Genomic DNA, 26,728 nt, shown 5'->3' with positions numbered 1-26,728 from the left:
TATTTCTCATACTTCATGGCTAGATCCTGGGCTTTTTCTGGATTGCATCACGTAGTAATGTAGTACCACACTGAAACAGTCAATAAAACCTGGTTTCCATCAATATTTTAGAGGACAACGCAAGTTAGGTCTAGGTAAGGCCTGAGATTTTCACTGATCAGACTCATACTTTCGCATTCTTCACATACTTGTTGAACGGATCCTGGGTTTTTTCTAGTTTGGATCACGTAGAAATCTGGTACCACACTGAAACATTCAATTAAACCTGGTCTTGATAAATATTTTAGAGGATAACGCAAGTTAGGTCTGGGATAGGTCTAGGATTTGCCCTCATCAGGCTATTACTTTCGCATATTTCTCATACTTCATGGCTAGATCCTGGGCTAATTCTGGATTGGATCACGTAGTAAAGTGGTACCACACTGAAACATTCAATGAAACCTGGTCTGGATAAATATTTTAGAGGTTAACGCATCTTAGGTCTGGGTTAGGTCTAAGATATGCCCTCATCAGGCTCACAGTTTAGCGTGTTTCACATACTTGTTGAACAGATCCTGGGTTTTTTCTGGTTTGGATCACATAGTAATGTAGTACCACACTGAAACAGTCGATTAAACCTGGTTTCGATCAATATTTTAGAGAATAATTCATGTTAGGTCTGGGTTAGGTCTAGGATTTGCCCTCATCAGGCTCATACTTTCGCATATTTCTCATACTTCATGGCTAGATCCTGGGCTTTTTCTGGATTGCATCACGTAGTAATGAAGTACAACACTGAAACAGTCAATTAAACCTGGTTTCCATCAATATCTTAGAGGACAACGCATGTTAGGTCTAGGTTAGGTCTGGGATTTTCACTCATCAGACTCATACTTTCGCAGTCTTCACATACCTGTTGAACGGATCCTGGGTTTTTTCTGGTTTGGATCACGTAGTTATGTGGGACCACACTGAAACAGTCAATTAAACCTGGTTTCGATCAATATTTTAGAGAATAATTCATGTTAGGTCTAGGTTAGGTCTGGGATTTGCCCTCATCAGGCTCAATCTTTCGCATATTTCTCAAACTTGATGGCTAGATCCTGGGCTTTTTCTGGATTGCATCACACAGTAATGTGGTACCACACTGAAACATTCAATTAAACCTGGTCTTGATAAATATTTTAGAGGCTAACGCATGTTAGGTCTGGGTTAGGTCTAGGATTTGCCCTCATCAGGCTCATACTTTCGCATATTTCTCATACTTCATGGCTAGATCCTGGGCTTTTTCTGGATTGCATCACGTAGTAATGAAGTACAACACTGAAACAGTCAATTAAACCTGGTTTCCATCAATATCTTAGAGGACCACGCATGTTAGGTCTGGGTTAGGTCTGGGATTTTCACTCATCAGACTCATACTTTCGCAGTCTTCACATACCTGTTGAAAGGACCCTGGGTTTTTTCTGGTTTGGATCACGTAGTAATGTGGTACCACACTGAAACAGTCGATTAAACCTGGTTTCGATCAATATTTTTGAGGATAACGCATGTTAGGTCTAGGTTAGGCCTGGGATTTTCACTCATCAGACTCATACTTTCGCGTTTTTCACATACTTGTTGAACAGATCCTGGGGTTTTTCTGGTTTGGATCACGTAGTAGTGTGGTACCACACTGAAACAGTCAATTAAACCTGGTTTCCATCAATATCTTAGAGGACAACGCATGTTAGGTCTGGGTTAGGTCTGGGATTTGCCCTCATCAGGCTTATTCTTTCGCATATTTCTCATACTTCATGGCTAGATCCTGGGCTTTTTCTGGATTGCATCACGTAGTAATGAAGTACAACACTGAAACAGTCAGTTAAACCTGGTTTGGGTCAATATTTTAGAGGATAACGCATGTTAGGTCTAGGTTAGGTCTGGGATTTTCACTCATCAGACTCATACTTTCGCAGTCTTCACATACCTGTTGAACGGATCCTGGGTTTTTTCTTGTTTGGATCACATAGTAATGCGGTACCACACTGAAACAGACGATTAAACCAGGTTTCGATCAATATTTTTGAGGATAACGCATGTTAGGTCTAGGTTAGGCCTGGGATTTTCACTCATCACACTCATACTTTCGCATTCTTCACATACTTGTTGAACGGATCCTGGGTTTTTTCTGGTTTGGATCACGTAGTAATCTGGGACCACACTGAAACAGTCAATTAAACCTGGTTTCGATCAATATTTTAGAGAATAATTCATGTTAGGTCTAGGTCAGGTCTGGGATTTGCTCTCATCAGGCTCATTCTTTCGCATATTTCTCATACTTGATGGCTAGATCCTGGGCTTTTTCTGGATTGCATCACGTAGTAACGAAGTACAACACTGAAACAGTCAATTAAACCTGGTTTCCATCAATATCTTAGAGGACAACGCAAGTTAGGTCTGGGATATGTCTGGGATTTGCGCTCATCAGGCTCATACTTTCGCGTTTTTCACATACTTGTTGAACAGATCCTGGGTTTTTTCTGGTTTGAATCACGTAGTAGTGTGGTACCACGCTGAAACAGTCCATTAAACCTTGTTTGGATCAATATTTTAGAGGATAACGCATGTTAGGTCTAGGTTAGGCCTGGGATTTTCACTCATCAGACTCATACTTTCGCATTCTTCACATACTTGATGGCTAGATCCTGGGTTCTTTCTGGTTTGGATCACGTAGTAATGTGGTACCACATTGAAACAGTCGATTAAACCTGGTTTCGATCAATATTTTAGAGGATAACGCAAGTTAAGTCTAGGAATGGTCTGGGATTTGACCTCATCAGACTCATACTTTCGCACACTTCGCATACTCGTTGAACAGATCCTGGGTTATTTTCTGGTTTGGATCACATAGTAATGTGGTACCACACTGAAACAGTCGATTAAACCAGGTTTCGATCAATATTTTTGAGGATAACGCATGTTAGGTCTAGGTTAGGCCTGGGATTTGACCTCATCAGACTCATACTTTCGCATTCTTCACATACTTGTTGAACGGATCCTGGGTTTTTTCTGGTTTGGATCACGTAGTAATGTGGGACCACACTGAAACAGTCAATTAAACCTGGTTTCGATCAATATTTTAGAGAATAATTCATGTTAGGTCTAGGTTAGGCCTGGGATATGCTCTCATCAGGCTCATTCTTTCGCATATTTCTCATACTTGAAGGCTAGCTCCTGGGCTTTTTCTGGATTGCATCACGTAGTAATGAAGTATAACACTGAAACAGTCAATTAAACCCGGTTTCCATCAATATCTTAGAGGACAACGCAAGTTAGGTCTGGGATATGTCTGGGATTTGCCCTCATCAGGCTCATACTTTCGCATTCTTCACATACTTGTTGAACAGATCCTGGGTTTTTTCTGGTTTGGATCACGAAGTAGTGTGGTACCACACTGAAACAGTCCATTAAACCTGGTTTCGCTCAATATTTTAGAGGATAACGCATGTTAGCTCTAGGTTAGGTCTGGGATTTGCTCTCATCAGGCTCATTCTTTCGCATATTTCTCATACTTGATGGCTAGATCCTGGGCGTTTTCTGGATTGCATCACGTAGTAATGTAGTATCACTCTGAAACAGTCAATGAAACCTGGTTTCCATCAATATTTTAGAGGACAACGCAAGTTAGGTCTAGGTAAGGCCTGAGATTTTCACTGAACAGACTCATACTTTCGCATTCTTCACATACTTGTTGAACGGATCCTGGGTTTTTTCTGGTTTTGATCACGTAGTAATGAGGTACCACAATGAAACATTCAATTAAACCTGGTCTTGATAAAAATTTTACAGAATAACGCATGTTAGGTCTGGGTTAGGTCTAGGATTTGCCCTCATCAGGCTCATACTTTCGCATATTTCTCATACTTCATGGCTAGATCCTGGGCTATTTCTGGATTGGATCATGTAGTAATGTGGTACCACACTGAAACAGTCAATTAAACCTGGTTTTGATCAATATTTTAGAGAATAATTCATGTTAGGTCTAGGTTAGGTCTGGGATTTGCTCTCATCAGGCTCATTCTTTCGTATATTTCTCATACTTGATGGCTAGATCCTGGGCTTTTTCTGGATTGTATCACGTAGTAATGTGGTACCACGCTGAAACAGTCGATTAAACCTGGTTTCGATCAATATTTTAGAGGATAACGCAAGTTAAGTCTGGGATAGGTCTGGGATTTGACCTCATCAGACTCATACTTTCGCATTCTTCACATACTTGTTGAACGGATCTTGGGTTTTTTCTGGTTTGGATCACGTAGTAATGTGGGACCACGCTGAGACAGTCAATTAAACCTGGTTTCGATCAATATTTTAGAGGATAACGCAAGTTAGGTCTGGGATAGGTCTAGGATTTGCCCTCATCAGGCTCTTACTTTCGCGTATTTCTCATACTTCATGGCTAGATCCTGGGCTATTTCTGGATTGGATCACGTAGTAAAGTGGTACCACACTGAAACATTCAATGAAACCTGGTCTGGATAAATATTTTAGAGGATAACGCATCTTAGGTCTGGGTTAGGTCTAAGATTTGCCCTCATCAGGCTCACAGTTTAGCGTTTTTCACATACTTGTTGAACTGATCTTGGGTTTTTTCTGGTTTGGATCACGAAGTAGTGTGGTACCACACTGAAACAGTCCATTAAACCTGGTTTCGCTCAATATTTTAGAGGATAGCGCATGTAAGGTCTAGGTTAGGTCCGGTATTTGCTCTCATCAGGCTCATTCTTTCGCATATTTCTCATACTTGATGGCTAGATCCTGGGCTTTTTCTGGATTGCATCACGTAGTAATGAAGTACAACACCGAAACAGTCAATTAAACCTGGTTTCGAACAATATTTTAGAGGATAACGCAAGTTAGGTCTGGGATAGGTCTGGGATTTGACCTCATCAGACTCATACCTTCGCACACTTCACATACTCCTTGAACAGATCCTGGGTTATTTTCTGGTTTGGATCACATAGTAATGTGGTACCACACTGAAACAGTCGATTAAACCAGGTTTCGATCAATATTTTAGAGGATAACGCATGTTAGGTCTAGGTTAGGCCTGGGATTTTCACTCATCAGACTCATACTATTGCATTCTTCACATACTTGTTGAACGGATCCTGGGTTTTTTCTAGTTTCGATCACGTAGTAACGTGGTACCACACTGAAACATTCAATTAAACCTGGTCTGGATAAATATTTTAGAGGTTAACGCATCTTAGGTCTGGATTAGGTCTAAGATTTGCCCTCGTCAGGCACACAGTTTAGCGTTTTTCACATACTTCTTGAACAGATCCTGGGTTTTTACTGGTTTGGATCACGAAGTAGTGTGGTACCACACTGAAACATTCAATTAAACCTGCTCTTGATAAATATTTTAGAGGATAACGCAAGTTAGGTCTGGGATAGGTCTAGGATTTGCCCTCATCAGGCTCTTACTTTCGCATATTTCTCATACTTCATGGCTAGATCTTGGGCTTTTTCTGGATTGCATCACGTAGTAATGTAGTACCACACTGAAACAGTCAATAAAACCTGGTTTCCATCAATATTTTAGAGGACAACGCAAGTTAGGTCTAGGTAAGGCCTGAGATTTTCACTGATCAGACTCATACTTTCGCATTCTTCACATACTTGTTGAACGGATCCTGGGTTTTTTCTAGTTTGGATCACGTAGAAATCTGGTACCACACTGAAACATTCAATTAAACCTGGTCTTGATAAATATTTTAGAGGATAACGCAAGTTAGGTCTGGGATAGGTCTAGGATTTGCCCTCATCAGGCTATTACTTTCGCATATTTCTCATACTTCATGGCTAGATCCTGGGCTAATTCTGGATTGGATCACGTAGTAAAGTGGTACCACACTGAAACATTCAATGAAACCTGGTCTGGATAAATATTTTAGAGGTTAACGCATCTTAGGTCTGGGTTAGGTCTAAGATATGCCCTCATCAGGCTCACAGTTTAGCGTGTTTCACATACTTGTTGAACAGATCCTGGGTTTTTTCTGGTTTGGATCACATAGTAATGTAGTACCACACTGAAACAGTCGATTAAACCTGGTTTCGATCAATATTTTAGAGAATAATTCATGTTAGGTCTGGGTTAGGTCTAGGATTTGCCCTCATCAGGCTCATACTTTCGCATATTTCTCATACTTCATGGCTAGATCCTGGGCTTTTTCTGGATTGCATCACGTAGTAATGAAGTACAACACTGAAACAGTCAATTAAACCTGGTTTCCATCAATATCTTAGAGGACCACGCATGTTAGGTCTGGGTTAGGTCTGGGATTTTCACTCATCAGACTCATACTTTCGCAGTCTTCACATACCTGTTGAAAGGACCCTGGGTTTTTTCTGGTTTGGATCACGTAGTAATGTGGTACCACACTGAAACAGTCGATTAAACCTGGTTTCGATCAATATTTTTGAGGATAACGCATGTTAGGTCTAGGTTAGGCCTGGGATTTTCACTCATCAGACTCATACTTTCGCGTTTTTCACATACTTGTTGAACAGATCCTGGGGTTTTTCTGGTTTGGATCACGTAGTAGTGTGGTACCACACTGAAACAGTCAATTAAACCTGGTTTCCATCAATATCTTAGAGGACAACGCATGTTAGGTCTGGGTTAGGTCTGGGATTTGCCCTCATCAGGCTTATTCTTTCGCATATTTCTCATACTTCATGGCTAGATCCTGGGCTTTTTCTGGATTGCATCACGTAGTAATGAAGTACAACACTGAAACAGTCAGTTAAACCTGGTTTGGGTCAATATTTTAGAGGATAACGCATGTTAGGTCTAGGTTAGGTCTGGGATTTTCACTCATCAGACTCATACTTTCGCAGTCTTCACATACCTGTTGAACGGATCCTGGGTTTTTTCTTGTTTGGATCACATAGTAATGCGGTACCACACTGAAACAGACGATTAAACCAGGTTTCGATCAATATTTTTGAGGATAACGCATGTTAGGTCTAGGTTAGGCCTGGGATTTTCACTCATCACACTCATACTTTCGCATTCTTCACATACTTGTTGAACGGATCCTGGGTTTTTTCTGGTTTGGATCACGTAGTAATCTGGGACCACACTGAAACAGTCAATTAAACCTGGTTTCGATCAATATTTTAGAGAATAATTCATGTTAGGTCTAGGTCAGGTCTGGGATTTGCTCTCATCAGGCTCATTCTTTCGCATATTTCTCATACTTGATGGCTAGATCCTGGGCTTTTTCTGGATTGCATCACGTAGTAACGAAGTACAACACTGAAACAGTCAATTAAACCTGGTTTCCATCAATATCTTAGAGGACAACGCAAGTTAGGTCTGGGATATGTCTGGGATTTGCGCTCATCAGGCTCATACTTTCGCGTTTTTCACATACTTGTTGAACAGATCCTGGGTTTTTTCTGGTTTGAATCACGTAGTAGTGTGGTACCACGCTGAAACAGTCCATTAAACCTTGTTTGGATCAATATTTTAGAGGATAACGCATGTTAGGTCTAGGTTAGGCCTGGGATTTTCACTCATCAGACTCATACTTTCGCATTCTTCACATACTTGATGGCTAGATCCTGGGTTCTTTCTGGTTTGGATCACGTAGTAATGTGGTACCACATTGAAACAGTCGATTAAACCTGGTTTCGATCAATATTTTAGAGGATAACGCAAGTTAAGTCTAGGAATGGTCTGGGATTTGACCTCATCAGACTCATACTTTCGCACACTTCGCATACTCGTTGAACAGATCCTGGGTTATTTTCTGGTTTGGATCACATAGTAATGTGGTACCACACTGAAACAGTCGATTAAACCAGGTTTCGATCAATATTTTTGAGGATAACGCATGTTAGGTCTAGGTTAGGCCTGGGATTTGACCTCATCAGACTCATACTTTCGCATTCTTCACATACTTGTTGAACGGATCCTGGGTTTTTTCTGGTTTGGATCACGTAGTAATGTGGGACCACACTGAAACAGTCAATTAAACCTGGTTTCGATCAATATTTTAGAGAATAATTCATGTTAGGTCTAGGTTAGGCCTGGGATATGCTCTCATCAGGCTCATTCTTTCGCATATTTCTCATACTTGAAGGCTAGCTCCTGGGCTTTTTCTGGATTGCATCACGTAGTAATGAAGTATAACACTGAAACAGTCAATTAAACCCGGTTTCCATCAATATCTTAGAGGACAACGCAAGTTAGGTCTGGGATATGTCTGGGATTTGCCCTCATCAGGCTCATACTTTCGCATTCTTCACATACTTGTTGAACAGATCCTGGGTTTTTTCTGGTTTGGATCACGAAGTAGTGTGGTACCACACTGAAACAGTCCATTAAACCTGGTTTCGCTCAATATTTTAGAGGATAACGCATGTTAGCTCTAGGTTAGGTCTGGGATTTGCTCTCATCAGGCTCATTCTATCGCATATTTCTCATACTTGATGGCTACATCCTGGGCGTTTTCTGGATTGCATCACGTAGTAATGTAGTATCACACTGAAACAGTCAATGAAACCTGGTTTCCATCAATATTTTAGAGGACAACGCAAGTTAGGTCTAGGTAAGGCCTGAGATTTTCACTGAACAGACTCATACTTTCGCATTCTTCACATACTTGTTGAAGGGATCCTGGGTTTTTTCTGGTTTTGATCACGTAGTAATGAGGTACCACAATGAAACATTCAATTAAACCTGGTCTTGATAAAAATTTTACAGAATAACGCATGTTAGGTCTGGGTTAGGTCTAGGATTTGCCCTCATCAGGCTCATACTTTCGCATATTTCTCATACTTCATGGCTAGATCCTGGGCTATTTCTGGATTGGATCACGTAGAAATGTGGTACCACACTGAAACAGTCAATTAAACCTGGTTTTGATCAATATTTTAGAGAATAATTCATGTTAGGTCTAGGTTAGGTCTGGGATTTGCTCTCATCAGGCTCATTCTTTCGTATATTTCTCATACTTGATGGCTAGATCCTGGGCTTTTTCTGGATTGTATCACGTAGTAATGTGGTACCACGCTGAAACAGTCGATTAAACCTGGTTTCGATCAATATTTTAGAGGATAACGCAAGTTAAGTCTGGGATAGGTCTGGGATTTGACCTCATCAGACTCATACTTTCGCATTCTTCACATACTTGTTGAACGGATCTTGGGTTTTTTCTGGTTTGGATCACGTAGTAATGTGGGACCACGCTGAGACAGTCAATTAAACCTGGTTTCGATCAATATTTTAGAGGATAACGCAAGTTAGGTCTGGGATAGGTCTAGGATTTGCCCTCATCAGGCTCTTACTTTCGCGTATTTCTCATACTTCATGGCTAGATCCTGGGCTATTTCTGGATTGGATCACGTAGTAAAGTGGTACCACACTGAAACATTCAATGAAACCTGGTCTGGATAAATATTTTAGAGGATAACGCATCTTAGGTCTGGGTTAGGTCTAAGATTTGCCCTCATCAGGCTCACAGTTTAGCGTTTTTCACATACTTGTTGAACTGATCTTGGGTTTTTTCTGGTTTGGATCACGAAGTAGTGTGGTACCACACTGAAACAGTCCATTAAACCTGGTTTCGCTCAATATTTTAGAGGATAGCGCATGTAAGGTCTAGGTTAGGTCCGGTATTTGCTCTCATCAGGCTCATTCTTTCGCATATTTCTCATACTTGATGGCTAGATCCTGGGCTTTTTCTGGATTGCATCACGTAGTAATGAAGTACAACACCGAAACAGTCAATTAAACCTGGTTTCCATCAATATCTTAGAGGACAACGCAAGTTAGGTCTGGGATATGTCTGGGATTTGCCCTCATCAGGCTCATACTTTCGCGTTTTTCACACACTCGTTGAACAGATCCTGGGTTTTTTCTGGTTTGGATCACGTAGTAGTGTGGTACCACGCTGAAACAGTCCATTAAACCTGGTTTGGATCAATATTTTAGAGGATAACGCATGTTTGGTCTAGGTTAGGTCTGGGATTTTCACTCATCAGACTCATACTATCGCATTCTTCACATACTTGTTGAACGGATCCTGGGTTTCTTCTGGTTTGGATCACGTAGTAATGTGGGGCCACACTGAAACAGTCAAGTATACCTGTTTTCGATCAATATTTTAGAGAATAATTCATGTTAGGTCTAGGATAGGTCTGGGATTTGCTCTCATCAGGCTCATTCTTACGCATATTTCTCATACTTCATGGCTAGATCCTGGGCTGTTTCTGGATTGTATCACGTAGTAATGTGGTACCACGCTGAAACAGTCGATTAAACCTGGTTTCGATCAATATTTTAGAGGATAACGCAAGTTAAGTCTGGGATAGGTCTGGGATTTGACCTCATCAGACTCATACTTTCGCATTCTTCATATACTTGTTGAACGGATCCCGGGTTTTTTCTGGTTTGGATCACGTAGTAATGTGGGACCACACTGAAACAGTCGACTAAACCTGGTTTCGATCAATATTTTAGAGAATAATTCATGTTAGGTCTAGGTTAGGTCTGGGATTTGCTCTCATCAGGCTCATTCTTTCGCATATTTCTCATACATGTTGAACAGATACTGGGTTTTTTCTGGTTTGGATCACGTAGTAATGTGGGACCACACTGAAACATTCAATGAAACCTGGTCTGGATAAATATTTTAGAGGATAACGCATCTTAGGTCTGGGTTAGGTCTAAGATTTGCCCTCATCAGGCTCACAATTTAGCGTTTTTCACATACTTCTTGAACTGATCCTGGGCTTTCTCTGGCTTGGATCACGAAGTAGTATGGTACCACACTGAAACAGTCCATTAAACCTGGTCTGGATAAATATTTTAGAGGATAACGCATCTTAGGTCTTGGTTAGGTCTAAGATTTGCCCTCATCAGGTTCACAGTTTAGCGTTTTTCACATACTTCTTGAACAGATCCTGGGCTTTCTCTGGTTTGGATCACGAAGTAGTGTGGTACCACACTGAAACAGTCCATTAAACCTGGTCTGGATAAATATTTTAGAGGATAACGCATCTTAGGTCTGGGTTAGGTCTAAGATTTGCCCTCATCAGGCTCACAGTTTAGCGTTTTTCACATACTTGTTGAACGGATCCTGGGTTTTTTCTGGTTTTGATCACGTAGTAATGTGGTACCACACTGAAACATTCAATTAAACCTGGTCTTGATAAATATTTTAGAGAATAACGCATGTTAGGTCTGGGTTAGGTCTAGGATTTGCCCTCATCAGGCTCATACTTTCGCATATTTCTCATACTTCATGGCTAGATCCTGGGCTATTTCTGGATTGCATCACGTAGTAATGTGGTACCACACTGAAACAGTCAAATAAACCTGGTTTTGATCAATATTTTAGAGAATAATTCATGTTAGGTCTAGGTTAGGTCAGGGATTTGCTCCCATCAGGCTCATTCTTTCGCATATTTCTCATACTTGATGGCTAAATCCTGGGCTTTTTCTGGATTGCATCACGTAGTAATGTAGTACAACACTGAAACAGTCAATTAAACCTGGTTTCGATCAATATTTTAGAGAATAATTCATGTTAGGTCTAGGTTAGGTCTAGGATTTGCTCTCATCAGGTTCATTCTTTCGCATATTTCTCATACTTGATGGCTAGATCCTGGGCTTTTTCTGGATTGCATCACCTAGTAATGAAGTGCAACACTGAAACAGTCAATTAAACCTGGTTGCCATCAATATTCTTGAGGACAACGCATGTTAGGTCTAGGTTAGGCCTGAGATTTGCCCTCATCAGGGTCATACTGTCGCAGTTTTAACATACTTGTTGAACGGATCCTGGGATTTTTCTGGTTTGGTCCACGTAGTAATGTGGTACCACACTGAAACATTCAATTAAACCTGGTCTTGATAAATATTTTAGAGGATAACGCATGTTAGGTTTGGGTTAGGTCTGGGATTTGCTCTCATCAGGTTCATCCTTTCGCATATTTCTCATACTTGATGGCTAGATCCTGGGCTTTTTCTGGATTGCATCACGTAGTAATGAAGTGCAACACTGAAACAGTCAATTAAACCTGGTTTCCATCAATATTCTAGAGGACAACGCATGTTAGGTCTAGGTTAGGCCTGGGATTTGCCCTCATCAGGATCATACTGTCGCAGTTTTAACATACTTGTTGAACGGATCCTGGGTTATTTTCTGGTTTGGATCACATAGTAATGTGGTACCACACTGAAACAGTCGATTAAACCTGGTCTTGATAAATATTTTAGAGGATAACGCAAGTTAGGTCTTGGATAGGTCTAGGATTTGCCCTCATCAGGCTCTTACTTTCGCATATTTCTCATACTTCATGACCAGATCCTGGGCTATTTCTGGATTGGATCACGTAGTAAAGTGGTACCACACTGTAACATTCAATGAAACCTGGTCTGGATAATTATTTTAGAGGATAACGCATCTTAGGTCTGGGTTAGGTCTAAGATTTGCCCTCATCAGGCGCACAGTTTAGCGTTTTTCACATACTTGTTGAACAGATCCTGGGTTTTTTCTGGTTTGGTTCACGTAGTAATGTGGTACCACACTGAAACATTCAATTAAACCTTTTCTTGATAAATATTTTAGAGGATAACGCATGTTAGGTCTGGGTTAGGTCTAGGATTTGCCCTCATCTGGCTCATACTTTCGCATATTTCTCATACTTCATGGCTAGATCCTGGGCTGTTTCTGGATTGTATCAGGTAGTAAAGTGGTACCACACTGATTCATTCAATGAAACCTGGTCTGGATAAATATTTTAGAGGATAACGCATCTTAGGTCTGGGTTAGGTCTAAGATTTGCCCTCATCAGGCTCACAGTTTAGCGTTTTTCACATACTTCTTAAACAGATCCTGGGCTTTCTCTGGTTTGGATCACGAAGTAGTGTGGTACCACACTGAAACAGTCCATTAAACCTGGTCTGGATAAATATTTTAGAGGATAACGCATCTTAGGTCTGGGTTAGGTCTAAGATTTGCCCTCATCAGGCTCACAGTTTAGCGTTTTTCACATACTTGTTGAACAGATCCTGGGTTTTTTCTGGTTTGGATCACGAAGTAGTGTGGTACCACACTGAAACAGTCCATTAAACCTGGTTTCGCTCAATATTTTAGATGATAACGCATGTTAGGTCTAGGTTAGGTCTGGGATTTGCCCTCATCAGGCTCATTCTTTCGCATATTTCTCATACTTGATGGTTAGATCCTGGGCTTTTTCTGGATTGCATCACGTAGTAATGAAGTGCAACACTGAAACAGTCAATTAAACCTGGTTTCCATCAATATTCTAGAGGACAACGCATGTTAGGTCTAGGTTAGGCCTGGGATTTGCCCACATCAGGGTCATACTGTCGCAGTTTTAACATACTTGTTGAACGGATCCTGGGTTTTTTCTGGTTTGGTTCACGTAGTAACGTGGTACCACACTGAAACATTCTATTAAACCTGGTCTTGATAAATATTTTAGAGGATAACGCATGTTAGGTTTGGGTTAGGTCTAGGATTTGCCCTCATCAGGCTCATACTTTCGCATATTTCTCATACTTCATGGCTATATCCTGGGCTGTTTCTGGATTGTATCACGTAGTAGTGTGGTACCACGCTGAAACAGTCGATTAAACCTGGCTTCGATCAATATTTTAGAGGATAACACAAGTTAAGTCTCGGATAGGTCTGGGATTTGACCACATCAGACTCATACTTTCGCGTTTTTCACATACTTGTTGAACAGATCCTGGGTTATTTTCTGGTTTGGATCACATAGTAATGTGGTACCACACTGAAACAGTCGATTAAACCAGGTTTCGATCAATATTTTTGAGGATAACGCATGTTAGATCTAGGTTAGGCCTGGGATTTTCACTGAACGGACTCATACTTTCGCATTCTTCACATACTTGTTGAACGGATCCTGGGTTTTTTCAGGTTTGGATCACGTAGTAATGTGGGACCACACTGAAACAGTCAATTAAACCTGGTTTCGATCAATATTTTAGAGAATAATTCATGTTAGGTCTAGGTAAGGCCTGGGACTTGCCCTCATCTGGCTCATACATTCGCGTTTTTCACATACTTGTTGAACAGATCCTGGGTTTTTTCTGGTTTGGATCACGTAGTAGTGTGGTACCACACTGAAACTGTCCATTAAACCTGGTCTTGATAAATATTTTAGAGGATAACGCATGTTAGGTCTGGGATAGGTCTGGGATTTGCCCTCATCTGACTCATACTTTCGCACACTTCACATACTCGTTGAACAGATCCTGGGTATTTTCTGGTTTGGATAACGTAGCAATGTGGTACCACACGGAAACAGTCGATTAAACATGGTTTCGATCAATATTTTAGAGGATAACGCAAGTTAAGCCTGGGATTGGTCTGGGATTTGACCTCATCAGACTCATACTTTCGCACACTTCACATACTCGTTGAACAGATCCTGGGTTATTTTCTGGTTTGGATCACATAGTAATGTGGTACCACACTGAAACAGTCGATTAAACCAGGTTTCGATCAATATTCTTGAGGATAACGCATGTTAGGTCTAGGTTAGGTCTGGGATTTGCTCTCATAAGGCTCATTCTTTCGCATATTTCTCATACATGTTGAACAGATCCTGGGTTTTTTCTGGTTTGGATCACGTAGTAATGTGGGACCACACAGAAACAATCAATTAAACCTGATCTTGATAAATATTTTACAGGATAACGCATGTTAGGTCTGGGTTAGGTCTAGGATTGGCCCTCATCAGGCTCATACTTTCGCATATTTCTCATACTTCATGGCTAGATCCTGGGCTGTTTCTGGATTGGATCACGTAGTAATGTGGTACCACGCTGAAACAGTCAATTAAACCTGGTTTCGATCAATATTTTAGAGGATAACGCAAGTTAGGTCTTGGATAGGTCTAGGATTTGCCCTCATCAGGCTCTTACTTTCGCATATTTCTCATACTTCATGGCCAGATCCTGGGCTATTTCTGGATTGGATCACGTAGTAAAGTGGTACCACACTGTAACATTCAATGAAACCTGGTCTGGATAATTATTTTAGAGGATAACGCATCTTAGGTCTGGGTTAGGTCTAAGATTTGCCCTCATCAGGCTCACAGTTTAGCGTTTTTCACATACTTCTTAAACAGATCCTGGGCTTTCTCTGGTTTGGATCACGAAGTAGTGTGGTACCACACTGAAACAGTCCATTAAACCTGGTCTGGATAAATATTTTAGAGGATAACGCATGTTAGGTCTGGGATAGGTCTGGGATTTGCCCTCATCTGACTCATACTTTCGCACACTTCACATACTCGTTGAACAGATCCTGGGTATTTTCTGGTTTGGATAACGTAGCAATGTGGTACCACACGGAAACAGTCGATTAAACATGGTTTCGATCAATATTTTAGAGGATAACGCAAGTTAAGCCTGGGATTGGTCTGGGATTTGACCTCATCAGACTCATACTTTCGCACACTTCACATACTCGTTGAACAGATCCTGGGTTATTTTCTGGTTTGGATCACATAGTAATGTGGTACCACACTGAAACAGTCGATTAAACCAGGTTTCGATCAATATTCTTGAGGATAACGCATGTTAGGTCTAGGTTAGGTCTGGGATTTGCTCTCATAAGGCTCATTCTTTCGCATATTTCTCATACATGTTGAACAGATCCTGGGTTTTTTCTGGTTTGGATCACGTAGTAATGTGGGACCACACAGAAACAATCAATTAAACCTGATCTTGATAAATATTTTACAGGATAACGCATGTTAGGTCTGGGTTAGGTCTAGGATTGGCCCTCATCAGGCTCATACTTTCGCATATTTCTCATACTTCATGGCTAGATCCTGGGCTGTTTCTGGATTGGATCACGTAGTAATGTGGTACCACGCTGAAACAGTCAATTAAACCTGGTTTCGATCAATATTTTAGAGGATAACGCAAGTTAGGTCTTGGATAGGTCTAGGATTTGCCCTCATCAGGCTCTTACTTTCGCATATTTCTCATACTTCATGGCCAGATCCTGGGCTATTTCTGGATTGGATCACGTAGTAAAGTGGTACCACACTGTAACATTCAATGAAACCTGGTCTGGATAATTATTTTAGAGGATAACGCATCTTATGTCTGGGTTAGGTCTATGATTTGCCCTCATCAGGCGCACAGTTTAGCGTTTTTCACATACTTGTTGAACAGATCCTGGGTTTTTTCTGGTTTGGTTCACGTAGTAATGTGGTACCACACTGAAACATTCAATTAAACCTTTTCTTGATAAATATTTTAGAGGATAACGCATGTTAGGTTTGGGTTAGGTCTAGGATTTGCCCTCATCTGGCTCATACTTTCGCATATTTCTCATACTTCATGGCTAGATCCTGGGCTGTTTCTGGATTGTATCAGGTAGTAAAGTGGTACCACACTGATTCATTCAATGAAACCTGGTCTGGATAAATATTTTAGAGGATAACGCATCTTAGGTCTGGGTTAGGTCTAAGATTTGCCCTCATCAGGCTCACAGTTTAGCGTTTTTCACATACTTGTTGAACAGATCCTGGGTTTTTTCTGGTTTGGATCACGAAGTAGTGTGGTACCACACTGAAACAGTCCATTAAACCTGGTTTCGCTCAATATTTTAGATGATAACGCATGTTAGGTCTAGGTTAGGTCTGGGATTTGCCCTCATTAGGCTCATTCTTTCGCATATTTCTCATACTTGATGGCTAGATCCTGGGCTTTTTCTGGATTGCATCACGTAGTAATGAAGTGCAACACTGAAACAGTCAATTAAACCTGGTTTCCATCAATATTCTAGAGGACAACGCATGTTAGGTCTAGATTAGGCCTGGGATTTGCCCACATCAGGGTCATACTGTCGCAGTTTTAACATACTTGTTGAACGGATCCTGGGTTTTTTCTGGTTTGGTTCACGTAGTAACGTGGTACCACACTGAAACATTCTATTAAACCTGGTCTTGATAAATATTTTAGAGGATAACGCATGTTAGGTTTGGGTTAGGTCTAGGATTTGCCCTCATCAGGCTCATACTTTCGCATATTTCTCATACTTCATGGCTATATCCTGGGCTGTTTCTGGTTTGGATCACATAGTAATGTGGTACCACACTGAAACAGTCGATTAAACCAGGTTTCGATCAATATTCTTGAGGATAACGCATGTTAGGTCTAGGTTAGGCCTGGGATTTTCACTCATCAGGCTCATACTTTCACATTCTTCACATACTTGTTGAACGGATCCTGGGTTTTTTCTGGTTTGGATCACGTAGTAATGTGGGACCACACTGAAACAGTCAATTAAACCTGGTTTCGATCAATATTTTAGAGAATAATTCATGTTAGGTCTAGGTTAGGTCTGGGATTTGCTCTCATCAGGCTCATTCTTTCGCATATTTCTCATACTTGATGGCTAGATCCTGGGCTTTTTCTGGTTTGCATCACGTAGTAATGAAGTACAACACTGAAACAGTCAATGAAACCTGGTTTCCATCTATATCTTAGAGGACAACGCAAGTGAGGTCTGGGATAGGTCTGGGATTTGCCCTCATCAGGCTCATACTTTCGCGTTTTTCACATACTTGTTGAACAGATCCAGGGTTTTTTCTGGTTTGTATCACGTAGTAGTGTGGTACCACACTGAAACAGTCCATTAAACCTGGTCTTGATAAATATTTTAGAGGATAACGCATGTTAGGTCTGGGTTAGGTCTAGGATTTGCCCTCATCAGGCTCATACTTTCGCATATTTCTCATACTTCATGGCTAGATCCTGGGCTGTTTCTGGATTGTATCACGTAGTAATGTGGTACCACGCTGAAACAGTTAATTAAACCTGGTTTCGATCAATATTTTGGAGGATATCGCAAGTTAGGTCTGGGATAGGTCTAGGATTTGCCCTCATCAGGCTCTTACTTTCGCATATTTCTCATACTTCATGGCTAGATCCTGGGCTAGTTCTGGAGTGGATCACGTAGTGAAGTGGTACCACACTGAAACTGTCCATTAAACCTGGTTTCGCTCAATATTTTAGAGGATAACGCATGTTAGGTCTAGGTTAGGTCTGGGATTCGCTCTCATCAGGATCATTCTTTCGCATATTTCTCATACTTGATGGCTAGATCCTGGGCTTTTTCTGGATTGCATCACGTAGTAATGTAGTACAACACTGAAACAGTCAATTAAACCTGGTTTCCATCAATATCTTAGAGGACAACGCAAGTTAGGTCTGGGATATGTCTGGGATTTGCCCTCATCAGGCTCTTACTTTCGCGTTTTTCAAATACTTGTTGAACAGATCCTGGGTTTTTTCTGTTTTGGATCACGTAGTAATGTGGTACCACGCTGAAACAGTCAATTAAACCTGGTCTGGATAAATATTTTAGAGGATAACGCATCTTAGGTCTGGGTTAGGTCTAAGATTTGCCCCCATCAGGCTCACAGTTTCGCGTTTTTCACATACTTGTTGCACAGATCCTGGGTTTTTTCTGGTTTGGATCACGAAGTAGTGTGGTACCCCACTGAAACAGTCCATTAAACCTGGTTTCGCTCAATATTTTAGAGGATAACGCATGTTAGGTCTAGGTTAGGTCTGGGATTTGCTCTCATCAGGCTCATTCTTTCGCATATTTCTCATACTTGATGGCTAGATCCTGGGCTTTTTCTGGATTGCATCACGCAGTAATGTAGTACCACACTGAAGCAGTCAATGAAACCAGGTTTCCATCAATATTTTAGAGGACAACGCAAGTTAGGTCTAGGTAATGCCTGAGATTTTCACTGATCAGACTCATACTTTCGCATCCTTCACATACTTGTTGAACGATATCCTGGGTTTTTTCTGGTTTGGATCAGGTAGTAATGTGGTACCACACTGAAACGGTCAATTCAACCTGGTTTCGATCAATATTTTAGAGGATAACGCAAGTTAGGTCTGGGATAGGTCTGGGACTTGCCCTCATCAGGCTCATACTTTCGCGTTTTTCACATATTTGTTGAACAGATCATGGGTTTTCTCTGGTTTGGGTCACGTAGTAGTGTGATACCACACTGATACAGTCGATTAAACCTGGTTTCGATCAATATTTTAGAGGATAACGCATGTTAGGTCTGGGATAACCCTGGGATTTTCACTCATCAGACTCATACTTTCGCATTCTTCACATACTTGTTGAACTGATCCTCGGTTTTTTCTGGTTTCGATCACGTAGTAATGTGGTACCATACTGAAACAGTCGATTAAACCTGGTCTCGATCAATATTTTAGAGAATAATTCATGTTAGGTCTAGGTTAGGTCTGGGATTTGCTCTCATCAGGCTCATTCTTTCGCATATTTCTCATACTTGATGGCTAGATCCTGGGCTTTTTCTGGATTGCATCACGTAGTAATGAAGTACAACACTGAAACAGTCAATTAAACCTGGTTTCCATCAATATCTTAGAGGACAACGCAAGTGAGGTCTGGGATAGGTCTGGGATTTGCCCTCATCAGGCTCATACTTTCGCATTCTTCACATACTTGTTGAACTGATCCTCGGTTTTTTCTGGTTTGGATCACGTAGTAATGTGGTACCACACTGAAACAGTCGATTAAACCTGGTCTCGATCAATATTTTAGAGAATAATTCATGTTAGGTCTAGGTTAGGTCTGAGATTTGCTCTCATCAGGCTCATTCTTTCGCATATTTCTCATACTTGATGGCTAGATCCTGGGCTTTTTCTGGATTGCATCACGTAGTAATGTGGTACCACACTGAAACGGTCATTTCAACCTGGTTTCCATCAATATCTTAGAGCACAACGCATGTGAGGTCTGGGATATGTCTGGGATTTGCCCTCATCAGGCTCATACTTTCGCGATTTTCACATACTCGTTGAACAGATCCTGGGTTATTTTCTGGTTTGGATCACATAGTAATGTGGTACCACACTGAAACAGTCGATTAAACCAGGTTTCGATCAATATTTTTGAGGATAACGCATGTTAGGTCTAGGTTAGGCCTGGGATTTTCACTCATCAGACTCATACTTTCGCATTCTTCACATACTTGTTGAACGGATCCTGGGTTTTCTCTGGTTTGGATCACGTAGTAATGTGGGACCACACTGATACAGTCAATTAAACCTGATTTCCATCAATATTCTAGAGGACAACGCATGTTAGGTCTAGGTTAGGCCTGGGATTTGCCCTCATCAGGGTCATACTGTCGCAGTTTTAACATACTTGTTGAACGGATCCTGGGTTTTTTCTGGTTTGGTTCACGTAGTAATGTGGTACCACACTGAAACATTCAATTAAACCTGGTCTTGATAAATATTTTAGAGGATAACGCATGTTAGGCTTTGGTTAGGTCTAGGATTTGCCCTCATCAGGCTCATACTTTCGCATATTTCTCATACTTCATGGCTATATCCTGGGCTGTTTCTGGATTGTATCACGTAGTAATGTGGTACCACGCTGAAACAGTCGATTAAACCTGGTTTCGATCAATATTTTAGAGGATAACACAAGTTAAGTCTCGGATAGGTCTGGGATTTGACCACATCAGACTCATACTTTCGCGTTTTTCACATACTTGTTGAACAGATCCTGGGTTATTTTCTGGTTTGGATCACATAGTAATGTGGTACCACACTGAAACAGTCGATTAAACCAGGTTTCGATAAATATTTTTGAGGATAACGCATGTTAGATCTAGGTTAGGCCTGGGATTTTCACTGAACGGACTCATACTTTCGCATTCTTCACATACTTGTTGAACGGATCCTGGGTTTTTTCTGGTTTGGATCACGTAGTAATGTGGGACCACACTGAAACAGTCAATTAAACCTGGTTTCGATCAATATTTTAGAGAATAATTCATGTTAGGTCTAGGTTAGGTCTGGGATTTGCTCTCATCAGGCTCATTCTTTCGCATATTTCTCATATTTCAAGGCTAGATCCTGGGCTGATTCTGGATTGTATCACGTAGTAATGTGGTACCACGCTGAAACTGTCAATTAAACCTGGTTCCGATCAATATTTTAGAGGATAACGCAAGTTAGGTCTGGGATAGGTCTAGGATTTGCCCTCATCAGTCTCTTACTTTCGCACATTTGTCATACTTCAAGGCTAGATCCTGGGCTGTTTCTGGATTGTATCACGTAGTAATGTGGTACCACGCTGAAACAGTCAATCAACCTGGTTTCCATCAATATCTTAGAGGACAACGCAAGTTAGGTCTGGGATATGTCTGGGATTTTCACTCATCAGACTCATACTTTCGCATTCTTCACATACTTGTTGAACGGATCCTGGGTTTTTTCTGGTGTGGATCACGTAGTAATGTGGTACCACACTGAAACGGTCAATTAAACCTGGTTTCGATCAATATTTTAGAGGATAACGCAAGTTAGGTCTGGGATAGGTCTGGGATTTGACCTCAACAGACTCATACTTTCGCACACTTCACAAACTCGTTGAACAGATCCTGGGTTATTTTCTGGTTTGGATCACATAGTAATGTGGAACCACACTGAAACAGTCGATTAAACCAGGTTTCGATCAATATTTTGGAGGAGAACGCATGTTAGGTTTAGGTTAGGCCTGGGATTTTCACTCATCAGACTCATACTTTCGCATTCTTCACATTCTTGTTGGACGGATCCTGGGTTTTTTCTGGTTTGGATCACGTAGTAATGTGGGACCACACTAAAACAGTCAATTAACCCTGGTTTCGATCAATATTTTAGAGAATAATTCATGTTAGGTCTAGGTTAGGTCAGGGATTTGCTCTCATCAGGCTCATTCTTTCGCATATTTCTCATACTTAATGGCCAGATCCTGGGCTTTTTCTGGATTGCATCACGTAGTAATGAAGTACAACACTGAAACTGTCAATTAAACCTGGTTTCGATCAATATTTTAGAGAATAATTCGTGTTAGGTCTAGGTTAGGTCTGGGATTTGCTCTCATCAGGCTCATTCTTTCGCATATTTCTCATACTTGATGGCTAGATCCTGGGCTTTTTCTGGATTGCATCACGTAGTAATGAAGTACAACTCTGAAACAGTCAATTAAACCTGGTTTCCATCAATATTTTAGAGGACAACGCATGTTAGGTCTAGGTTAGGCCTGGGATTTGCCCTCATCAGGGTCATACTGTCGCAGTTTTAACATACTTGTTGAACGGATCCTGGGTTTTTTCTGGTTTGGTTCACGTAGTAATGTTGTACCACACTGAAACATTCAATTAAACCTGGTCTTGATAAATATTTTAGAGGATAACGCATGTTAGGTTTGGGTTAGGTCTAGGATTTGCCCTCATCAGGCTCATACTTTCCCATATTTCTCATACTTAATGGCTAGATCCTGGGCTGTTTCTGGATTGTATCACGTAGTAATGTGGTACCACGCTAAAACAGTCGATCAAACCTGGTTTCGATCAATATTTTAGAGAATAATTCATGTTAGGTCTAGGTTAGGTCTGGGATTTGCTCTCATCAGGCTCATTCTTTCGCATATTTCTCATACTTGATGGCTAGATCCTGGGCTTTTTCTGGATTGCATCACGTAGTAATGTAGTACAACACTGAAACAGTCAATTAAACCTGGTTTCCATCAATATCTTAGAGGACAACGCAAGTTAGGTCTGGGATATGTCTGGGATTTGCCCTCATAAGGCTCATACTTTCGCGTTTTTCACATACTTGTTGAACTGATCCTGGGTTTTTTCTGTTTTGGATCACGTAGTAATGTGGTACCACGCTGAAACAGTCAATTAAACCTGGTCTGGATAAATATTTTAGAGGATAACGCATCTTAGGTCTGGGTTAGGTCTAAGATTTGCCCCCATCAGGCTCACAGTTTCGCGTTTTTCACATACTTGTTGAACAGATCCTGGGTTTTTTCTGGTTTGGATCACGAAGTAGTGTGGTACCCCACTGAAACAGTCCATTAAACCTGGTTTCGCTCAATATTTTAGAGGATAACGCATGTTAGGTCTAGGTTAGGTCTGGGATTTGCTCTCATCAGGCTCATTCTTTCGCATATTTCTCATACTTGATGGCTAGATCCTGGGCTTTTTCTGGATTGCATCACGCAGTAATGTAGTACCACACTGAAACAGTCAATGAAACCTGGTTTCCATCAATATTTTAGAGGACAACGCAAGTTAGGTCTAGGTAAGGCCTGAGATTTTCACTGATCAGACTCATACTTTCGCATCCTTCACATACTTGTTGAACGATATCCTGGGTTTTTTCTGGTTTGGATCAGGTAGTAATGTGGTACCACACTGAAACGGTCAATTCAACCTGGTTTCGATCAATATTTTAGAGGATAACGCAAGTTAGGTCTGGGATAGGTCTGGGACTTGCCCTCATCAGGCTCATACTTTCGCGTTTTTCACATACTTGTTGAACAGATCATGGGTTTTCTCTGGTTTGGGTCACGTAGTAGTGTGATACCACACTGAAACAGTCGATTAAACCTGGTTTCCATCAATATTTTAGAGGATAACGCATGTTAGGTCTAGGATAACCCTGGGATTTTCACTCATCAGACTCATACTTTCGCATTCTTCACATACTTGTTGAACTGATCCTCGGTTTTTTCTGGTTTGGATCACGTAGTAATGTGGTACCACACTGAAACAGTCGATTAAACCTGGTCTCGATCAATATTTTAGAGAATAATTCATGTTAGGTCTAGGTTAGGTCTGGGATTTGCTCTCATCAGGCTCATTCTTTCGCATATTTCTCATACTTGATGGCTAGATCCCGGGCTTTTTCTGGATTGCATCACGTAGTAATGAAGTACAACACTGAAACAGTCAATTAAACCTGGTTTCCATCAATATCTTAGAGCACAACGCAAGTTAGGTCTGGGATATGTCTGGGATTTGCCCTCATCAGGCTCATACTTTCGCGTTTTTCACATACTCGTTGAACAGATCCTGGGTTATTTTCTGGTTTGGATCACATAGTAATGTGGTACCACACTGAAACAGTCGATTAAACCAGGTTTCGAACAATATTTTTGAGGATAACGCATGTTAGGTCTAGGTTAGGCCTGGCATTTTCACTTATCAGACTCATACTTTCGCATTCTTCACATACTTGTTGAACGGATCCTGGGTTTTCTCTGGTTTGGATCACGTAGTAATGTGGGACCACACTGAAACAGTCAATTAAACCTGGTTTCGATTAATATTTTAGAGAATAATTCATGTTAGGTCTTGGTTAGGTCTGTGATTTACTCTCATCAGGCTTATTCTTTCGCATATTTCTCATACTTGATGGCTAGATCCTGGGCTTTTTCTGGATTGCATCACGTAGTAATGAAGTACAACACTGAAACAGTCAATTAAACCTGGTTTCCATCAATATCTTAGAGGACAACGCAAGGTAGGTCTGGGATATGTCTGGGATTTGCCCTCATCAGGCTCATACGTTCGCGTTTTTCACATACTTGTTGAACAGATCCTGGGTTTTTCCAGGTTTGGATCACGTTGTAGTGTGGTACCACACTGAAACAGTCCATTAAACCTGGTTTTGATCAATATTTTAGAGGATGACGCATGTTAGGTCTAGGTTAGGTCTGGGATTTGCTCTCATCAGGCTCATTCTTACGCATATTTCTCATACTTGATGGCTAGATCCTTTGCTTTTTCTGGATTGTATCACGTAGTTGAAGTAAAACACTGAAACAGTCAATTAAACCTGGTTTCCATCAATATTTTAGAGGACAACGCAAGTTAGGTCTAGGTAAGGCCTGAGATTTTCACTGATCAGACTCATACTTTCGCATCCTTCACATACTTGTTGAACGGATCCTGGGTTTTTTCTGGTTTGGATCACGTAGTAATGTGGTACCACACTGAAACGGTCAATTAAACCTGGTTTCGATCAATATTTTAGAGGATAACGCATGTTAGGTCTAGGTTAGGTCTGGGATTTTCGCTCATCAGACTCATACTTTCGCATTCTTGACATACTTGTTGAACGGATCCTGGGTTTTTTCTGGTTGGGATCACGTAGTAATGTGGGTCCACACTGAAACAATCAATTAAACCTGGTCTTGATAAATATTTTCGAGGATAACGCATGTTAGGTCTGGGATAGGTCTGGGATTTGCCCTCATCAGACTCATACTTTCGCACACTTCACATACTCGTTGAACAGATCCTGGGTTTTTTCTGGTTTGGATCACGTAGTAATGTGGTACCACACTGAAACAGTCGACTAAACCTGGTTTCGATCAATATTTTAGAGGATATCGCAAGTTAAGTCTGGGATTGGTCTGGGATTTGACCTCATCAGACTCATACTTTCGCGTTTTTCACATACTTGTTGAACAGATCCTGGGTTTTCTCTGGTTTGGATCACGTAGTAATGTGGGACCACACTGAAACAGTCGATTAATCCTGGTTTCGATCAATATTTTGGAGGATAACGCAAGCTAGGTCTGGGATAGGTCTCGGATTTGACCTCATCAGACTCGTACTTTCGCACACTTCACATACTCGTTGAACAGATCCTGGGTTATTTTCTGGTTTGGATCACATAGTAATGTGGTACCACACTGAAGCAGTCGATTAAACCAGGTTTCGATCAATATTTTAGAGTATAACTCATGTTAGGTCTGGGTTAGGCCTGGGATTTTCACTGATCAGACTCATGCTTTCGCATTCTTCACATACTTGTTGAACGGATCCTGGGTTTTTTCTGGTTTGGATCACGTAGTAATGTGGGACCACACTGAAACAGTCAACTAAACCTGGTTTCGATTAATATTTTAGAGGATAACGCATGTTAGGTCTAGGTTAGGTCTGGGATTTGCTCTCATCAGGCTCATTCTTTCGCATATTTCTCATACTTGATGGCTAGATCCTGGGCTTTTTCTGGATTGCATCACGTAGTAATGAAGTACAACACTGAAACAGTCAATTAAACCTGGTTTCCATCAATATCTTAGAGCACAACGCAAGTTAGGTCTGGGATATGTCTGGGATTTGCCCTCATCAGGCTCATACTTTCGCGTTTTTCACATACTCGTTGAACAGATCCTGGGTTATTTTCTGGTTTGGATCACATAGTAATGTGGTACCACATTGAAACAGTCGATTAAACCAGGTTTCGATCAATATTTTTGAGGATAACGCATGTCAGGTCTAGGTTAGGCCTGGGATTTTCACTCATCAGACTCATCCTTTCGCATTCTTCACATACTTGTTGAACGGATCCTGGGTTTTTTCTGGTTTGGATCACGTAGTAATGTGGGACCACACTGAAACAGTCAATTAAACCTGGTTTCGATTAATATTTTAGAGGATAACGCATGTTAGGTCTAGGTTAGGTCTGGGATTTGCTCTCATCAGGCTCATTCTTTCGCATATTTCTCATACTTGATGGCTAGATCCTGGGCTTTCTCCGGATTGCATCACGTAGTAATGAAGTACAACACTGAAACAGTCAATTAAACCTGGTTTCCATCAATATCTTAGAGGACAACGCAAGTTAGGTCTGGGATATGTCTGGGATTTGCCCTCATCAGGCTCATACTTTCGCGTTTTTCACATACTTGTTGAACAGATCCTGGGTTTTTTCAGGTTTGGATCACGTTGTAGTGTGGTACCACACTGGAACAGTCCATTAAACCTGGTTTTGATCAATATTTTAGAGGATGACGCATGTTAGGTCTAGGTTAGC

The sequence above is a fragment of the Colletes latitarsis genome, unplaced genomic scaffold, assembly GCF_051014445.1.
Source record: "Colletes latitarsis isolate SP2378_abdomen unplaced genomic scaffold, iyColLati1 scaffold0006, whole genome shotgun sequence".
Lineage (NCBI taxonomy): Eukaryota > Metazoa > Arthropoda > Insecta > Hymenoptera > Colletidae > Colletes > Colletes latitarsis.
The sequence above is the reverse complement of the archived record's forward strand: the minus strand, read 5'-3'. Positions refer to the sequence as shown.